The sequence below is a fragment of the Pithys albifrons genome, chromosome 7, assembly GCF_047495875.1.
Source record: "Pithys albifrons albifrons isolate INPA30051 chromosome 7, PitAlb_v1, whole genome shotgun sequence".
Classification (NCBI taxonomy): domain Eukaryota; kingdom Metazoa; phylum Chordata; class Aves; order Passeriformes; family Thamnophilidae; genus Pithys; species Pithys albifrons.
In genome coordinates, this window is record NC_092464.1 from 45,388,928 (window position 1) to 45,409,881 (window position 20,954).

The 20,954-nt window shown below is 41.2% G+C and overlaps 1 protein-coding gene across 3 annotated transcripts in view; it reads right to left on the reverse strand.

Annotated features, from left to right (window-relative positions):
- The window catches only part of TRAK1 (trafficking kinesin protein 1), a 127,604-nt gene that overhangs the window by 70,065 nt on the left and 36,585 nt on the right, over positions 1-20,954 (reverse strand). For all 3 annotated transcript variants that reach the window (XM_071561338.1, XM_071561335.1, XM_071561346.1), the window contains exon 2: positions 10,633-10,925. The gene's annotated coding sequence lies outside the window, so the exon portion shown is untranslated. The remainder of the gene's footprint in view (positions 1-10,632; positions 10,926-20,954) is intronic.

A 20,954-nucleotide genomic window follows, 5' to 3' on the forward strand; every position in this document is an offset into this window, starting at 1 on the left:
TATTATACTTGCTGATCTGGCTACCTTGGATTACTTCATCAGTTCCCTTTCTTCTAACCACACCTCCATCCATACCAAATGCACTAAATATACTAAATTAACATTTAATTGCAAAGATTGAAGCAAGGGTGGGAGGGTAGTTTTTGATTTCCTTCACCCACCCCTTTTTTTTTCATGTGCAGAAAAAGAACATAATTTTTAGGACAACTAAGCTTATGTGAGCATACGAGTACACTTGGCATATTTTCAGAAGCACAGTTACATCCCTCCTCTGCTGTCAGGTGAGCAAGGAGTTGATCAAACAGAAAATGGAGTGAGAGGCCTAGAACAGATGACTGTATCAAAGCAGCACAGCTCCTCAAGGACTGCCACTCCCCCTCTGTGCACAGAACATCACAGAGATCATAAAGCATTGTGTAGGGTGCTGTCACCCACTCTCATTTTCACACAGCCATGCAGTACATCAGGTCACTTCCCATACAGCATCAAATATATTATGCAGCCCTCAGTGTTACTTGGATGGGTGGAATGATGTCAGCATGTCATGAACAAGCAATTCAGCCTCAGTCAAACTAAGTTCAACTCAAACTAATTTCAATGTGAACCAAAGGTAGACAGATTTGAAGATCTCCTTTCAAACAACATGGTCACCCAGAGCAATTCATCTGTCAAACTCCATTACCTACCAGGGTTTGGGGTTTCACCTGTTTAAGCTATGACTAAATAGATGTACATTACTGTAGAGAAGAAAATCCTAGCTTGACCCATAAAGAAGAAGCACCTTCTCAATTTCAGCAACAATTTCACATAAAAAGTAGCAATAAATTCAGAGAACAAAGAGGAGGCACAAAGACATGGAGTGGGTGGTGGCTGACAAACTCCAAAACTTACAAAACACATGCCCAGAGAAAACAAACTCTCAAATCTCAAAGCCTGCCATCTGCAGGAGTTTTCAGACACATAACAAAAAGAGCTTATCAGTACATTCATTGCAAGGAACACAAAACACAGTTTCTGCCTGTCTGAATTGTGGTCCATTGCAAGGAAAACAAAATACATAGTTTCTGCCTGTCTGAATTGTGGTCCAAAACTCCACGACCCTGTCTGTGGCTTTACTGGTGTGCTGCTGAGCGGAGCTCCCTTTCCAGGGCTAAGGACTTCCCCAGGACCTGCCGGCAGCTCACAGTGCCATCTGGTGCAAGAACTGCCTTATTTCCTGAATCCCCAGGCCCCAGAGAACACTGTCAGCCAGTTTCTGGCTTTCAGCCCATTGCTGTAAATGGAACAAAACAACTCCTCATAAAACCAGCCCTACCATGAACAAGGGCTGTGCTCAAGGAACATCCCTGAACACACAAGTCATGACAAGAAAGATCACAAGAAAGCTACCCAGAGAGAGTATCATTGACAGAAGCACAGCACTCCAGAGTTGTGGTTTTGATGGAGGTGAACACCTTGCAAAGAGCAAGCACAAAGCAGCTTTGCTCCCCTCAAGTGCCTTCCCTGAGCAAAGAGGAACAATCCCTGCACCCAGCCAGGGTGTGCAGCAGAACAGCTCCACCCTATATGGGACCTCAAGGAAATGCTGGGCTGCTTGGCAACCTCCAAAACACAACCTTTGGTCACTGGGTTGGATCACCCACCCACTCTGAGCAGCTTCCCAAAGACTGCACTGCATCAACCAGCCCACAGCCAGAAAGGGGCAGTCTAAATGCCCTTTACAGAACTAAAATATCGTAACTTGTCACAACCGTCAGAGGCAGCTGAAGAAGAGAAGTAGATAAGAGCACAGTAACAAAAACAGGTAAGAGAAACAAGGAAACTGTCTCAAGAAAGCAGGAAGAATGAAGAACTCTACTACTTTACTTCCTGGAACTACCTACTCCTCTCCTTAGTTTTCAGTCCTGTCCTATTTCCCCATTTCCCACACACACATTACACTCACCCTTGACTCTCAGCTCTCTGAAAGTATTTAAGTTTCTCTGTTTTAAATCATTGAGAATGGCCAGTGAATAAACAACAATTCCAAAAATTAAAAAGCATATGATACCTGCAAAAGGTCAATTCCAGTGCTGTCTCCCTACAAGTTAAGGTAAAAAGGAAGGCTCTCTGCAGCAAAGGGCTACAGCACAGAGGCTGAAGTCCAGCCACATGGAACGCAAGAAATCGAAGTTCATCATGTTGAGGCTATTCCATACTAAACACTAATGCATCCTGACTGCTGATCCTGCATGTTTGTGACACCGAGATAGCCACCTAATCCAGCTCAACAAGCAGCCAAGAGGCCATGACTACATCAGGATTCTCCTTTCTCAGCAGACCCACAAGCCTAAAGCCTAACCAATATTCCAGGCACAGAAGCAAGAAAGGTGGTCTTTAAATGTTTTTCCAGCAGATATTTCCCGCTTGAAGTAGCCCAATAGTCATTTTCCCCATGCTTTCTATCCATTTAGATAATGATGGAATGGAGTGAACTAGTCACGACCATTGTGAACAGATTCATATAAAAATGAACAGCAGAGGGAGGAAATTTCAACCTCCCAATTAGGCTGCTTGTGTACTAAAGAGGAAAACACAGCCTGTAGTCATCCACTGTTTGAGCTCTATAGGTCCACATTGACACAGTCATTAAGTGTTAACTTAGGCTCACAATTAAAAATATTTCTCGAGCCTTGTTTAAAAATTACTCTGTATATATGCCTGTAACAGGCAAAACCTTTGAACTTACCATATTCCTATACAATCTCAGTTCTTGGATGCCCAGAATGTGGATAACTATATTGAAGTGTTACAAATACTACTGCTGGAGTCAGGACTGTACACACACAGTACATGTGTTTCAATGTAAAGCAAGTGATAAGTTTCTAGAGTAAAGAAAATTTCTTCTAATAAAAGCAAAATGTGTTGCCAAGTCACTGACTTGCCAAAGAAAATGACAGCCTTAGTATCTTTATGCATGTCACTGCTGGCTACAAAGCCAAATTGCTGGAAGAAACAGCCTTCAACCAGAAAGCTGTCTCATGTCTTTAACAACTCTGACTCCTCAAACAGCTGTGGCAGCTTCTGTAAAGACTGGCATGAGATCATTTCAGAACTGCAAGTCCTGCACATCTTCAAACAAAGTTAAGGAGTGATTCTTCTACCTCTGAACATGGAAAACACTGCACAAAATCCAGTCTTCAATGGGAAAATAAAAGACGTCATGCCGACCTCTTTTGGCCTAGCCAAACACGCCACTTAAAGACTGGGATGAAGTTGGGAATGTCAAAGATGAAACCACTGGAAAGTGCAGTTCCAGTGTGAGGAATGTCACTGTTTACCAGGTTACAGTCTCCTTGCTTTGGTTCCATCCTGCACACACATCCCTGCTGAATATAAAAGCTGAGACAGATCGTGATGATGAAGGTCCATTAAGCTATTAGGACCCTACTGTACAATGTGTCATAAATTTAAATGAACTTGGCTTTAAATGAACAGTATGGAAATGTTTCTCCCTGTAGATAAATGCACCCATACTCACGATTTTTACATTAAACAGAAAATAAAAGAAAACTTCACCACCATGGTTATTCTTTTAGAGCAAGAACAAAAGCTATTCATGTCCCAAATGCATGCTGGCAACACACTGTTCAGCAGCAGTAAGAATAAACACATTCATTAACCATTAGCATCTTCCAGCTGCCAAGACAGACTGCGAATGTCTCCAGACCCCATTGATAAATCACAGAGTACGGGAAAGCCTGAAAAGCAATTGTCCTGCTTTTACTTGTTTTTCAGCCCAGCTACAAAATGTGCCAGCTGCTGAACAATGGCTGTCAGCAAAGCTGTCACAGAATCACCAGCAAAATCTAAGAATTAAATCTTACATAGCTTGCACTTTACAGACGCTTATTTTAAATGAAAAATGTGTTGCTTCACGATGGACAAATACATGTACATTGAGGGAGAACGGTGAAGATGAACTTACCATGTTTCAGAGCTAAATTACAGAATAAAATTATTGTGATGTATTTAAATGCACCAATGTAGCTTTTCTTTTGTCTTCCTGTGCTACTCAGTGCACCACAACAGGAAAATAAAAAAAAACCAACAAAAGAAAACCATGAAACAACAAAAAACAGCCCAAAAAAATGGTCAAAGCAATTGCCTTCAGTTCCTTCTACAAAGAACAAACTGTTGAACAGTTACTGCTACCATTCCTCCCCACCTAGAATAAAGTTTGCATTTGGGAATGACAAGGCAAATCTACGGAAAAAAAATCTACAGTATGTCACACTGGACTTCAGTAATTCCCACAGTTGCTTTCAGAGCAACTCCAGAATTGACAGTTAACACTAAAAACCATATATCATGCGAGGAAAAGGAGCATAAATAAGTAAGAGGACTAGATAGAGAGCACAGCAGTAGCAGCAGAACTCAAGGGAAAAACCAACCAGACAAATGCCACCAAACAACAACAAGTTAATCCTCGGCAGAATAAAAACATATGCCTGAGATGGAGATTAAGAGGTAGCATAACAATCTGTACCAGGGGAGGAATCAGGAAAAACCACAGAATTACTGGAAAAGGGTAAGAGATAGAACACAACTGAAGAGGTGGAGTCAGAGGGGAGGATGAGAGGTGAGGGGATACCAAATACACATGAAATTGACAGAGAATGCACCAAAAGCCAGACAGAAAATTCAAAACAGAGGCAATGATGCAGCAGGCACAGAAAATAAGATCACTCTGTCAGAGTACACTAGACAGAACTACAGTCAGACTCACAGAAGAGTTCCAGTCATGCTGAGGCAGCTACCTCATGTTAATAGGACTAGCACTTTTTACATGCTTTAGAGAAGGATGAGTGCTCAAAAGTTAGCAATAGCTTTTTATAGGAAGTGGCTGGAAAGAAGAGACCAAAAGTAGATGAAGCTTACAAGATGAGACTGGAGGTGGCAATAACAAAGTAAATGGACTGAGGTAAGAGCCCACATTCTCATACTTTTATTTAAAGGAGAAACTAAGAAAGCTGGAAGAGAAGTAGGCAGGGATGTAAAAATTATGGAGGTTTTCAAAATCACGCAGAAGAATTGATAAGGAGAGAGAAGGACTGATATTCACCAAAATACTGCATAACTAGGACAAATACTGACAGAAACCAGTGAGAGATTGGTGCCACTGCACACTGGCAGTAAAAGCTAGAAAATTCCATGGGAAAACCATCATCAGGTCCAGGTAAGATAAAGCCAGGGAGGGGTTCCAACACTAACTGGTTCTGCATGATGGAGGTACTTATGCTGAGAGTAAACTGCTGAGGGTGGCTGAGTACATGATCTCCGTACCCAGCACATGTTCTTGCTGGAGTCAGAAACAGTCCTAAGCCAGCTGGTCCAATCCAACTGAGCATTTCTTATACTCTTTGAGTTCCAGCTCCACCAAGTACTATCTTACACTTCTTCTCTCATATTGACAAAACAAAGAAAAACATGAAGGTCTCACCCCAAACCAGGAACTGAAAAAGAAGAAAGTGGTAGTGCAAGTTTATGCTGTGTAGGGAACAGCCACTAGAAGAGAAAGGTAAACATAACAGAGCTCAGGTTCAAATAAAGGGAAGAAACTCAAAACTGTTAGTATTTTATCAATACTTTGTAACCATTTAATGCTTAGAAGTCAATCACTGAGCCTGTAAGAGGTACCAAAACCAACGAGAGCACCCTGTTCAACAGCCTCAAAAGCAAGCACCCAATTTCTGGTGATATCTCAGGCACCTAAAAAAAGGGCAGCCACAGGTACGACATTCACCCCATGTCCCACATGACAAGAGTAAAGCATTCCAGTAACAACCTCTAATTTGTAAGTCCCTATGGAGGTAATCTTGGGGTAATCAGGCCTGATTGTCCTTGGAACAGAAGGAATAGAAATTCAGCCTTTCAGAACAAAACCATGCACCCTAGGGTGTACACACACACAATGGAATGGAAATTCTGTGGGCCCTAGGCATGCCTTTTAAATGGTCTGAATGACACCACTTATCTATAGGACCAGTAAGTTATCAAAATTGGCTGATGTTGCCATGAAGAGTGGTAGTTTTGTAGAAGACAATGAAATCTCTGTTTCATATGAGAACACACGTAAAGCCTGTATAAAAGTAGAGACAGGAAGAAAATCCAGAGAAAACTTGCTGCACCCAAACATTGCTGGGAGACTCTGTGAATGAGGTTTGACAGCAAGAGAAAGTTGGTTTCTCTGGATGTTATGACTACCCTTCACTGCAGTCACTGCAGCAATGTAGAAGTTACACAACCTGGCAAGGAAGGTCAAACAACACCGACTCTTCTCAGAGATAGATCCCTCCTGAAAGAAAAAAGGATTTCATGGCTTCACCCCTTCAGTGATGTAACCTAATTTTTAGAAATTAAAAAAAAACCAACAACTCAACTTGTGTTAAATTTGCAAACAAAATAAGGCACAGAACAGGTTATTACCACAAAGAATTTCCCAATAACCCAAGAGATTCAGGAAATTGCCCTGAACACGACAGACAGAAAACACACTCCTCCATGCATTTGGTAAGAGTAATTAGTACAATAAATGAATCATGCAAACTAATGAAGGAGCTAGGCAATTTAAATCACAGTCCATTCATTCTCTCCCTTTTCAGAGAAGGATGAAGGAAACCTACATGGCATATTAAACAGTTAGCTCTTGAATTACAAAGCACATCATGCCAAAACCATTGCAAGTAGTGAGCATTCAAGATGTTCCAAAGCAGACCAAAAGTTAACGTACTGATGATAGGTAACCATATTGTGTTATGCAAGTTTGGAGAAATAAAGAAAAAAACACCAACAAAAAACCTCACAAGAACATTCTGGCAGTCAGACAGCTGTCACAAGAGTAAATCTATGCTCCAGTGATATTTCAGACTTCCATCCCCACTGTGCTCTTCATTTTCAGAAGAATAGGATTTGTCTCACAGCACTTGATGGGTAAGAAAGAAAGGCAATCAGACTAAGAGGCTTTAAGAATACACCAAATTGAGACTACAAAGCCACTTACTGATATTCTGATTTTTATGTCAAGATTACAGCCCTTCCTGCTCTACAAAAAATGGGACAGGGGGTGTGGGGTCAGATAGAGAAGAAAGCTCCCGACCCCTGTTGCTGTTTCTATCAATATCTGACTGCAAGTATCCAGGTCTGTGCTGCAGTTACAGGACAGACAGACACCTTCAAAAGCACTTCCATTCCCTTCCTAGCAAAAGGAACACTAGATGGTGCTACATCCGCATTCCTACCTTTATGCTCTCTGAGGAACGAGAACAGCAAGAAAAAGGGAAGTTTAAAGGAAAAAACAACTAGGACACCATAGGTGCCTCCGACATGTAGCAGCAGCGTTCCACTTCCATACAGTGCTGCACCACTCTCCACCAACCTTGGGACTGGAGTCTCCTGCCCATTTACTGACAGGAGCTCCACAATCAACAGCAGCAGAAACTCTGTCAGACTGCATCAACTTGTTCTCTTAAATCTTGCTAACAAATCCCAAAATGAACAAAAAAAACTGCAGCAACTACTGAACCCATTTTCAGTTTTAACGAAAACAGGTGCTCCAATTGCAACTCTCAGAACATTCATAAACAATTTTTTTTAAATTAATCAATTGTTCTACTTCAGTTGCCCTTCTATGCTTCAGTTAGCACAGAGTCAAAAGCATTTATTTGCCTAACACTTCAGTACAGCAACTGTGGGCTTCAGATGGCTTTGCTGTCAAATGCAGTGGGAAAGAAGTCTTTTAGGGTGCTGCTCCGCACTCAGGCAATGGCTTAAAGAAAGTTGTCACCCAGGCCCATCCCTACACTCATTCCCTCTGTTATGCCAATGGAACTGCTTTTAGGCCACACAGTAGGACAGAGCAGAGGTGTGACCTACCTACAAAGGAACCCTCCTCTCCCCTCTGACACAAAAGCAGAGCAAGGATTCTATCCAAACCAGCTGTCTAAAATACCTCCCGTTACACCCCCACAAAAATCTGCACAAGCACAGTTCTGAGGTGGTTTGGGGACAAGAAATGTTGAAGCCAAGCCTGTATCCAGAAAACATGCTTAGCACAATTAGAATGTGCAATGCTCTCAGCTGCATTACATCTGCTCTTGGGTCCCAGGCAGGAAAGACTCTGCCTCTGAGAGAGAATGCCAAAGTGCCTCTCTACTGCCAGCAAACAAAAAACAACAACAAAGGTAACAGCAAGAACTGAAAATTCTTAGAGCATCAATGGTCTTCTTGAAAAATTAAACAACAAAATGTGCACATCACATAATTTATTATTAGCTATATTGCAGTCAACTCCAACTAATTACCATTAGCTGGTGACATTTCAGAAAGCATCACCACACCACACTGTGCCTCCATTTCCCATTTTCTTCTTAACTGTGCCCATGCTTTTATTTGCAGATAATTTTTGTAGAATTTTTGTAGATAACTTTTACAAAAGGCTGTAGGTGTGAGTCTTAGACTAAAAAAAATTTGATTAACAGATTGCTGAATTTGAACTCTAGAATGAGGCAAGGTCTGGCATCGGAAGAAAAATTATGGTAGATGCAGACCTGATAAGCGCAATTTCTTTCCCACTAAACAGTTTAAAAGTGTAAATAGTGCTAACATGTCAGTCAGAATTGAACAAAGTCTTCAGGTCAAAGCCTCTGGCAATCCTTATCCCTCTTCGAATATTTATCTTTCTGCTTGTTTTGAGAGTATATGCTGCGTATCTGCGCATAATACTGACAGAGATTTCACAGAGGGAGTATGGGACCAATTCCTCCCAGCCTGTGCCCTCTGACACTTTAAAAAGCACAGCAAAAAGCTGAAACTCAGAAAAATCCACTAAAAAACCCAAAACAAAGCACAACACAACAACCAACCAATCAACAAAACACTGTTTCTATTGCAAGTCTTACCATCTTGTCTGCAGGCCACAAACTGCACAAATCTGCCACTGCAGAACAGCAAATCCATTTAAAAAGCATTATAGGATCAATCTGTAAATCACACTTGGCTGACAAGTACGTTAGAAGAAACAGATTCAGAAACTACATCGGGCTTGAAGGAATGTGAAGTAGCGAGAACATGCACTGACCTCCATTTAATAAAAAGGGTTTTAAAAAGTTTAAAAAGCCAGAGTTTGTCCTGCCTTTCAAAGAGCCACAATCAAGAAGGCATCTTGCTTCATGAGAAGTTGGCTGTCCTGGCTTGTAGTCAGACACAGAAAAACAAAGTTAAATTCCTGTTAACAGGGGAGTGGGGAAAAACAGAGACAGGACACAGCCAAGAGAACAACTTGCAAGATCCTTTTGCAAGGGGCCTGGAAAACAGTTATGCTAACCAGGAATGCACCTCTGTGATGTGTATTTTCTAGTTTACCTAACAAGCAAATGGCAGTACAAAGGGTGACCTGCTTATGAACTAACCAGTTAAAGAGCTCTAAATCCATGAAAACAAGAGAGGAAGGATGGTAAGTTTCTTTAAACAAAACAGTTATTTTATGTAGAAGCATACCTGACTGAAAGTGATTCCAATGTTAATCCTGCTACTTGTCTTCTCAAGTGAATTAGAATGGACTTGGAAGCACCTCTGCCCTTCTATTTACTTTTTTCCAGAGTATCAACACTTAGAAACTACACAGGAGTTGGGCTAAGCTATGATAAGGCATGCTACTAAAACATCTGTTGATGGGCACCATTACCTAATTCTCTGACCTACAGACAATTTCAGAAAAGGCTGAAAGTAACTCAGGATAAATGTATCTGGCAGCCAATAAAATGGCACCAGTGTTATTTCTGTTTTTCTCAGACATCTCATTTCTTCCTTCCAAAATTCAGTTGATTCCTCAAACATTCCCAAAAGGATTTGGAACTGACAAGGTCACTTTAAGCTAAAAGAAGGCTCACAGCTCAGACAACAAACCATGCATTTGAAATGGGAACTGCCTGTCATTTCATAGCCATAACCATGACTAAACTGAGTTACAATGATTATTCAAGCACAAAAAAATTGGGTCAGCTGACCACATCACTAAGAATCTAATTCTATTTACAATAACACACTTCAACACATATTCAATTTATTTAAATGAATCTATAATAAGAAAGTATTTGCCCTTTCATAAAAGCATGCAGAAGAAGCTGTTCCATATTCCTTAACTTTTATTGTTCTAGAACTAACATGATGAAAATTAAATAGCGTTGGAAAGCAAAAATACTTATCGTCAAAGAATAAAGCAATTATTTTATCAAGATAAAATCAAAATTGTGTTGAACATTAGGACAAGCATTCCCTTAACTTTAGGCTGCAGTATTTCCTTTCCCTCATCCCTGACTTTATTTTCCAAAAAAACTTCAAATGGTTCGACCTCCCAAGTACATAAATACAGTAACCTAGTTTCACAGCTGTCATTGGTTTAACCTGTTTGCAGGAGCCTTAAAACTTACAAAGTGCTTTCATTGAAAATTCAGGTGCTTGGGAAATCACAAGAAAAAGGTGCAGAACAGCAGCAGCACTGTCCACAAACCAGATACTGCACCAAGAACTTAAGAAGAGAAGCTTAAATCTACACCTCCACATCCTTCCCAAATACAAGACTGGACTGCTTACCAGTAATGGTGCAGGCATCTCTGTACTCTCTGCAGTCTGGCACATCATCTTCCACCCCTTCACTTACATAGTGCTCCTCATGAATGCCTGTGTTGCAGGCTGGGACTGCATGATGCGATGGCTCCGAGGGAGGCACAGTGCCGGCCAAAGTGCAGTCGTGCAAAGCTGTGGCGTCCAGCTTGGCAGGTTTCACAGGCTCGTACAACGTGCCATCAGGGGGACCAGCACTGCAGACTGGGTCTGGCTGGCACAGGAGGAGCTCCTTCTCTTGGCTTGAGCTGGCTTCAAGAAGTCTGTGAAACACAAAAGAAACAAATGTTCAGTTCAAACCATTCCAAACAGCATAAATTAGAATAGATTATTTTCTCTTCCTTAAACACTAGTTTAACCTGACAAATTCAGCAAACACTAAAACCCCAACACTCTTCACAGAGCAGCTGCTTATCTCTGCCTCTTGCACAGTCACGTCAAGTAGGGAAGTGCTGTTCCTTGTGCTGTATTATTTACCAGTGGCAGATTACATATCCGAACTTTTGCCTACCCAACTTGCAGGAAGCACAGTCCATTCACTTAGCTCATTCACCACCTTTCTCTCACATCAGCCAAACTAAAGCTCTGTGGATCCCCCCATGCTGTGTGAGCCAGGTCATGCAGACAGGCTGCACACCACTGGTTGATTTACTGGTACTTTATTAACATCATATTTTGAAACTGACTGATAGTAAACAATAAAACAATGATTAGAAATATAACCCTACTAGACTTTCCTCTCCACTGTGCCACCTGCACAGCCCGCTCCCTCACTGCCACACTGGCAGCTGGCACCTTTGCTCCCTTTACACAGCACACAGGAAACAGAACTCGAGGTGCTCTGGCTTAAAGGGGGTGACCACTTATTGCTGCTCCCCAGTGCTTCAGCCCCAACAGGGAACAATGACCCTCAAAGCTGGATACTGATCTCTGAAAAAGATTAAATTGGCCACAGAAGGAATGAAGAAAAGCACACATTTCCCCCAAAAGCTCACCAAACCCTTTGTGTAAGGGTTAAAGACCCTGCAATAACTGGTGGTATGGTACTGCCTTTGGTTATCAGCAGTGTAAGGAAAGATGTAAATGCTCATTACTGCTAGGAAAAGGAAATGTCACACACGATTACAGAAAAAAAGACTTGGGAAAGGACTTGAAAGACTTTATATATGTAGTAGCTACAAGGCATAAAGCAGCAGCTGAAGAACAGGCCACACAAGAACATCCAGACTACACAAGAAAAGTAGAAAGACAACCAGCAAGAAGACACTATTGCACAGGCTTGCAAGCACAAGGTGCATATGCACGTGCAGCAACAGGACATGCTCTGTTCAGTGCTCCACTGAGCACCAGATAAACAACAGTTTTCCTGAAAATCCTATGAAAAAGGTTCTCCTTAACCTCTAGGAACATGTCCAGACAACCTTACTCTTTGCTGTTAAAGTTACACTCAGTATTTTGGCACCTTATTTTCTGGCATTTCAGCCAACAATATTATTGCTTCAGCAAGGCATGACTATTTCTAGAAGCTCATGGCAAGACTCAAGTATCAGTCTCTGAACTGTCAAGACAGAGATCAGGTGTTCCAGGGCTCATGGGAGGAAGCTTCAGAGAAATCTTGCACCAAAATTTTAACAATGCAACAGCACCATCTTTACTCAAACTATTTTTCCCTTTCAGCACAGGCATAAGAACAAAAAAGCAAAATTCTCTGCCCCCCTTCCAGAGGGTCCCAACAAGGATATGTTCATACCAAAATCAGAACACTGTAACTGGAAAACAGATGGACAATATTAATTCTTGGGAAAAAACCCACCCTCATACACAAAGAGACATTTCATTTAGTTTTTTTCAGTTACATACATTTGTGTTTCTGCATGGGATCACTCAACCTGGAAATAGTTCTTTCACTCAGAGACTCAAAAACTGTATTTTGCAATGATCATAATAGGAATATTATGATAGCTATAGGAATAGCTATAAGAACACACTAAAGCAAACGGTAAGTTTATGATACCACACTCTCACGTAAATGGTACTCTGCTGTGGCAGCTACAGAAGTTTCACTCAAGTGCTTTAAAAGAAAGTGTTACAGTTCCCCTGCAGAGCATCCATTATTCCTGCACTATCACAGTACATATTGAACAGAACAATGGAGTTACTTGTACTGATTACTTTTAAAATGGCCCCCTTTTAAGTGGCTCTTTTGAAAGAACAATAGGGAGCTTACTGATATTAAAAATTAGTTGCCTAAATGAAGTGGGAATCTAAACGGAAATCTCCATTTTCCTCTCCACATGGAAAATAGAAACAACATAAGCTATGAACAAGAAAAAGTACTGGAAACACACAGACTGACTGATTAGAAGGGCTGTTTGTTCTAGTTGCTACCACACATCTGTGAATTACATTTGTTTTGGGAAAGTGTTAGATAAATCTGTTGTTATGAACGAGGGCATGTCTGGGATCAAGTAACTGAAAGCACTTCAGCTTTTCTTGTCCTCTTCTGCCCTGTTTTCCATGCCCTGCCTCAGGAACTGCAGGCAGGCAGCAATCTAACAGCACTACTGAATGAAAAAACACGGATGAACAAAGTGTGATCTGTGTGTGAAGTCTTCAAGTGAGTTTTGGGAATCTAAAAACCGTGTCACTTTTCAGAACAAATGACATTCCACACCTGACATACCTGATCACCTTTACTCATTCACGACGTTTATCTCCCATGCTTTTGGCCAGAACATAGCATTCTAATTTGTGTTGGAAGTTTGCATTGAACGAGTTTCACCTCTGACTTCACCCATTTCAACATTCACTCCTAAGGAACCTGTTCTCCCTCCCCCATAAGCTGCACTCCAACAGCTTCTGCCCTGTCACCACTAAGAAACAGTCAATGGAGTTACACATTCAGAAACAAGTCATCAGTGCTCTTCCTTCACACAACCTGTTGTACTGAGGCGACTTAGAGAAACTATAAACAAATAGAGCTTGAAAACACAAAGAAGCAACAAAAAACAATCCCCCCAACATTCCAATAAGTCAGCCTGCCTGGCCTACCACAAAAACACATGGAACATCTACATGAGAAAGTCAAGTTCTAGATCAAGGAAGAGAATTTGCCTCGCACTTAAAAGCTTGTAAAAATGCAGGAAAAAAAAGCCAGCACAAATGCATATGTCTGCTTCCTTTCAGACTTACTTAAAATCCTTGATTTCCATACACACAGTTGAGAAATGTTCTTCAAACTCTCACAAAATCTACCGGCACTGTTTGCACAGCCTCTCTTGCAATGCAAATATTACCACCTGGCCCAGTGGCACACACTTTTCCTTTAACCTTCCAAGTCTTCCTGTTGCAGAAAATAAAAAGAAACTGCAGCTGAGCAGTATTTACTAGATTGCCAAAACAGCCAAGAAGAGAAACAGACATTGTGGCTACTGTACCCATGAAATACACAATATTAAATATTAAATTATTCTTTATTCAGTCTGACCTACACATCCAATATTCACACACACTCCTCCTGATATCCAAATGAGGATATAAATTGTTATTGCAGTTCTGTACTAACTCTGACATTCAAACAACAGTACAGTTTGCAAGTCAGATTATTACTTTTCTTGCTGAAAAATCAATGCATTTCTTTTTTCTACTGCACATGCCAACAGCAGCCTGCACACAGGATTTAAATAACTCTTCTCTCCTACCTAATACAACATAAGTCAGCTTTTGCCTCAATGGCTATATGGCACCATTTCTACCAGTCTAAATACAATGACAGTTTGGGGTCAATAAACAGACCTAAAAAGTATTTAATCAGGAATGTTTGAACTTAATTCTTTGGTGTAAAACTGCTGAAAAAGAACAATTCCCTTAACTTTGCTGTCTAAATCTTTTTAGCAAAGGTCATTTTACTTGGAAAAAACCCTTATTGGTCAGTTGTTTGTTAAAGACATTCATTCCAACTTAGTTTGTAAGAGCAATCACTAAGCACAAAGACTTGCTCCTGCACACCTCCTCTGAAGAACGCTCAGACTGTGGTCTAACACAATAAATGCTTAAAATAGAGTATTTGTGTGATTACTGTATGAAGACCTTAAATTGTATGTAAGGCCAACAGCACCGTAATCCAACAGTACATCCACACAATAGACTGGACTATGACTGCAGCGTAACTGAGACTTGATCATGAGGTACATTTGTACTGACTGGAGGGCACACCTGGGGTAGCCCAGGTTACAAAAGGCAAAAGTTCAAAGCTAAGAGACATTTACATCAGCCAGCGTATGAGGGTTTGGAGGTTAAAATAAACAAATGAATAAATGTCCACATCAAACATTTCTGAGTTCTGGACATGAAAAAAATTAGTTCTCTTTTTATTTTGCAGTGTGTTTGGCAGGGAGAAGGTTGAGTTTCATACACCATGAATTTCATTCATAAGCAAATAAAACCAACCATTTGCTTCTTCACAGCCATTTGAGATAAAGTTTTTTGGCATTTAGCATTAAACACATTAAACATTCTGAAACTAAATACATAGAATCATAGAATTGGTTGGGTTGAAAGAGACCTCTGAGATCATCAAGTCCAACCCTTAATCCAACCCCACTTTGATTACCAGATCATGGCACTCAGTGCCACGTCCAGTCTCACCTTAAAAACCTCCAGGGATGGCGAATCCACCACCTCTCTGGGCAGCCCATTCCAATGCCTGACCAGTCTCTCTGGAAAGAACTTCTTACTGATATCCAACCTAAACCTCCCCTGGCAGAGCTTGAGCCCGTGCCCTCTTGTCCTACTGTTGGTTGCCTGAGAGAAGAGACCAATCCCCACCTGGCTACAGCATCCTTTCAGGTAGTTGTACAGAGTGATAAAGTCTTCCCTGAGCCTCCTCTTCTCCAGGCTAAACAACCCCAGCTCCCTCAGCATTTCCTCATATGACTTGTGTTCAAGTCTTTTCACCAGCCTCGTTGCTCTTCATGACTTAAAGTAATCCTTCTTCCTCCACTGAGAGCAGAAGAGGGAGAGCTATTTAGCATGTGCCTACCCAGAGCCCACCAATGCCAACAAATACATTATCTGTAGCCTTGGAACATTATTATGAACACCTTCCACCGCAGTAACAGCCATTTACTGTAGTCACAAAACAGCTGGAACTCCTACAAATAATGTGCAACCCAAGAGCCACAAGCTGCACCCTATGGGGATTACTAAGCTTTGAACCATTTTTACTTACCAGCTCAGATTTTGTGACCCAAGTAACACTTTTGTTCAATAGTCTAAAATGGCAACTTGGACTCTGCAAACATCTGCCAATTTAAAGAAACACTTCCTTAACAGAGGGGAAAAATGTCTTTCCAGGACTTGTAACTAAATCCTTCCAGGTCATCCTTTGGCTCTGCATACTCTCATACATAATTTAATTATGCTGTTCAGTTTAGAGCAGAAGCAAAACCATTTGCTGTGAGCTAGCTGGTTTTTCAGAACAACTCTAGTGCACATTAATCAATTCCCTTTTCAGTAAGAGAATTTGAAAACTCTGGTCCAAGATACACTTCAAATGCTACCTGCCATCTAACAGGGACATGAAACTTCAAGTAACCCCATGGGCTACATCACTGCAAGGTCATCTGGTGTGTACCTATTTAATTTTCTCCTTCAAGAAGCTTCAAACTGCACAGGTAAGTGGGGACATTGAGCCCAAAGTGACAAGCTAAATCTCATCTAAAGTTACCCACCGAAATCAGTAACAAAGATTTAAGAACCTTCAGTGTTTTGATCTCCTCACCCATCTCTACTGAGCCAAGTATTTGCTAATTTAGACAGAATCACAGGGTATATCAAGGGACTCGGAAAGCTTTCTACTCTTTGCCTCTGCCTAGAGCTACAGAGTCTGATCCTCTAATTCTCATTTACTAAGTACTAACAGATGGTTAAACACTTCAGAGAGTTTTAGGGTGTGCAAATTCTTCCCTTTTATGTACTTGCAAGAGTTCCATCAAAAACGTTCTTCCTGTTTTGTACATCACTTTGCAAATCCACTAAATACCTCTGTTTTACTAAGTCTGGTAAGTTTTACTAAGTTATTTAAAAATAATCCTCAAGGTTCTTATTTATACACACACAAAAATTTCTTCAGATGCAAAGAGCCCCATGTAGACACTGGAGCAAATCAAAGCTAGTTTATGTCTGTCTAACCTGTGAAAGAGATAAACATGCTGGCCTACCTTTGTTATTTGGGAAAATAATTGACCAAAGCACGTTAATAAGACTTGCTTCAAAAGCATTTAACTTACTTATTTCTTTACTAATTCACATCTTGCATCTACAAAAGTTTGCCTTTTTTTAAAACTTAAAAACCACTTCTTCACCCTGTGGGTGGGCTCAAAAGCCAATCAAAATGTCTTCTTGCATTTAAACCCACTCTGTCAGACCATAAAGAAACAACTATTTGCAATAGGTCTGGCTTTTACATACACTCAGACATAAACATTCACTGTTTAACTTTTAGATAAAGGCTGAATTTGGTCCCAAATAATTTCCTGGGTTGTTTTACTCTTGCACTGTATAATATACTCCCCTATAAACCACAGAGGTTTAGCTTCCACTCAAAATCTGCCTCTTAAACCAGCAGAATGCTGACTCCTTAGTTAAACCTCTAACTCAAGGGACATAAAGAGGCCAAGTGTCACAGATGAGTGACAGAATGTGAGAAGCAGTTTATTTACCCTCAAAGCCATAAACACAAGTACTGCATTTCTCATGTTAGAAGAGACCCAGTATTTTTCCAGTGAAAATTAAAGGGACAAGCATCTTGGACAACTACAGACTATATACTTATCCAAAATTTTGAAGATGTTCAAAGTCCTTTTACAAACACTCTGCCTGGTTTTTGTTTGGTTTGGGTTGTACTTCTCCTTCATAGTGGGGTTAGGACCTCTCTGGCCTAGCCAAATGCCATCTTTCAGAAAATTATCAACACCCAGTGTTTATGTCACATGCTATGAAGGATCTTCTCAGGTATATGCCCTCCCAAAGAGGGGCTCTTCTGCCTATAAAACCATTAAAGAGTGTTTTCAAGATCACTCTTCATAAACCCTCATAACCAATGACTATTAAGTTGATGAAGGCATCCCAACACAGAACAATCCCTGGTTAGCTGCCAGTGGCATGGTAATGTCATTTAGAATAGGAGTCACCACCAGAGAACAAAAGCCAGAACAGCACCAACAATAGCCAAGAAGCTGCTTAAGCCATGGTATAACCCTGTACAGCATAAAATCTTACTCTCAAGGTCTCCAGAGCTGCTGCTGTGACCTTGTTTGGCCATTAAGTCATCAATCAAGACAGTCATGTTTTCTCAAAAAATAATGAAGTTAAAACACCACAAATAATAAGCCTCTTACAAGAAGAAAAACAACAAGAAAGAAAACCACCCCACTGCACTCCACAAACCAAAGCTTCTCACCACAAGGATCTGGCTTTCAGAAGGAGCCCATCAGTCCCTTCTCCCCCCAGGCCAAGGGAGAGTGGAAGCCACACTGTAAGACCAGCCCTGGGTTTGACCTTCGCAGCTGAGAGGGCACAAGTGTGCTCTCACCCAGCTTTATGTAACACTGCCCCTCTCTGCTCTGGAGTTCCTTCAGGCAAATACTGCAGGTTCTATAAATAGTTCTTCCTTCTGTAAGGCTCACATTACACTGGGAGCTTTTTACAGCTCCCTTTCTTTTTATTAAATACAGGCCAAAAAACGTGCCCTCCCCACTCACCCCCTGCTCTCAGTGAACAAATAAAACTTAAAACAGTTAAAAATAATTAGTGCATTCCCTTTCCAGCAACACATCATGATACAGGCTGGGAGATCTTAGGCTAGACAAGCTGCATATCTGCCTTGGGAAGGGAAAACTGTTCCATCACCACCGGTACAGAGTGTGTGAGAACTGTATGTGCAGGCAAGGAAGGAATTCTCCTGGAAACAAAGCAAACCTTGAGGTAAGGCTATGCAATGTGTAACTGCCTCAAACGTACTTTCTTTTCACACCCAAGCACGTGCAGGTGCTCTCTGAGGCCGATCAGGGCCAGATTGGTCCAAAGGGCATGGACCCTGCTGAAGATAAGGAAAAGATACAACAACTTGAAAAACGAAACAAAACAAAAACCAAACCACCATATGATTTGGGGTTAGGTTGCTGTTGCATTAAGCACTTATGGACTCCTGCCTTGTACACAGCCAATATGTAGGTCAGAACACATGAACAGCAGCTTTGGGACAGTAACACCCTATCTACAGCATATCTCCTCACTGTACTAAAGAAAAAGAACAGGTATCAAAGATTTGCCAAAAAGTTCAGGAATGGGGGAATACCACTACACCAGCAGCAAACCAGGTCCTCAAATAACATGGGTGGTAACAGAAATCTGAAAAGTTCTCTTTATTTATACACCACAAGAGCATGAAACTCCCCTCTTCATTAGCTCCCATAAACCTCAAAGCCTTTGAAAAGACAGTTTTGGGTACAGCTTTTCCACTAGCTGGGAAGAGCTGTGGCATGACCACAGTTTCTCTGAGCTGCAGCAGAGGCAGTAACACCACTGTCTCCACCCTCAAGCCCTGAATTCACTTTCAATCCACAGGAAGAACCAGCAGGAGCACTTGGCCAGAAGCAGGACAAAGAAGAGAGTCACAAATGCACTACACTCACAAACTAGGAACTAGTAAAGGGGAAAACAAAACAAACCTCCAAGAATTCACTGAACAGTGGCTTGGCCTAGATCGCATGCAGTGAGATATTCAAATTAAAACATGTTACCATTCCAAGCTAGAACCCTGATTAGCAAGCCAAGCCATACCTTGTTCCTCAAGAACACACTAAAGAGCAAGGGAAAGCAGAGAAAACAGACAAAGACCATGCTAGTATTTTGGTTTCCCACCACTACTACTGTTTAATCAAAAATACAATTGACCTAATTGCCAACAAGTCAGGGCCAAGAATTTTAGTCAAGTAACTGTGAACAAAGAACAGACTGGCTCAAACCAAATAGTTCTCATGGTTTTGAACCTGGGGGGGATTTTAATCTTGTTTTGCATTACTATTGTTCTGCATCTATTACAAGAGGGATTTTTAATTTCTCCCCCTCCACAATGACCTTTAAGAGTCCACACAGACTTGGTGTAATTTAAATTTGGAAAAATGCTACTTCACAGGATTGGACAAGTGTCATTATTTCAAATTTTAATAGTTGTCCTGCTGAAGATATTTACACAGAATATCACAGAACTAAGATTACTGTTTTCTTTACTGTTTCTTATTGTACAGAGCCAGTAAGAGCAGGAGAGGAAAAAATTCCTTGCAAATTGCCCTAAAAAAAAAAACACAACACAAACCAAAACAAAACAAACACAACACTCAAACAAATCAAAACCTACACACTGTACCTCCTGTGTCCTGATACACTTATTTTCAGGCTGAGTTCATTGCTTTGGACTAAGCTAAATAATTATACAAACAGTTAATTAAAAACCCAAGAATCAAATCATAACCCAGTCTGCTGACTAACAACATCCCATTTTTTTATCCCAGAAATTAAAGTACCCTGTTGCTGCTACAGACAATTTTCAAGACAACTATTGGGAGACTTACCTCCAAGGACAGTCACACACCAATTCCTGCTCTGAGTAAGATGCTAAGATGATCTGCTTTGGCTCACCAGCATCCCTGGCAGCAAGCCCTTCCCACGTGCTCAAGCAACTGGCACGATCCAGTGAGAACCTCCATTGCTTTTCAAGGTTCCCTTACAACCCTAAACGTGCACAGAGTTCCTCAAAATCTATCCCACAATTTCTTACCTGGATGTTAATAGACTTAGGCCTTTTATCCATTTTTTTTTGTCACCTTTGATTAGATATGTATGGGAGCAATGCTTTCCACCACAAACTGTGTGTTTGAGAGGCCAGGAGTGAACTGAACCCAGCTCTGTCACAAGCTCTATAATTACAGCCCCTCTCTAAAGCTTTGGGCTGGGGGGAATGCAGATCACAGCCCTTTTCAGCCAAGAGAAAGCCAGACCTCCAATACTTGTGGACATCCAAGCCTCCCAAGTTCACTTTAGATACCAGTGCTGAGGAGTGACATAATAAGGCTACAAATTCCTTAATAACCAGCAGTCCTGGGCCTTATCCCAAAGCCTTGGTCACATGGACTTCCCAGCAACTGGGCCATGTGCTGCTGACTAATGAAGTGCATCCCAGCACACACCATTGCAGTGCAGGACTGCTGCCCTTCTGCTCCCCTAGGGGC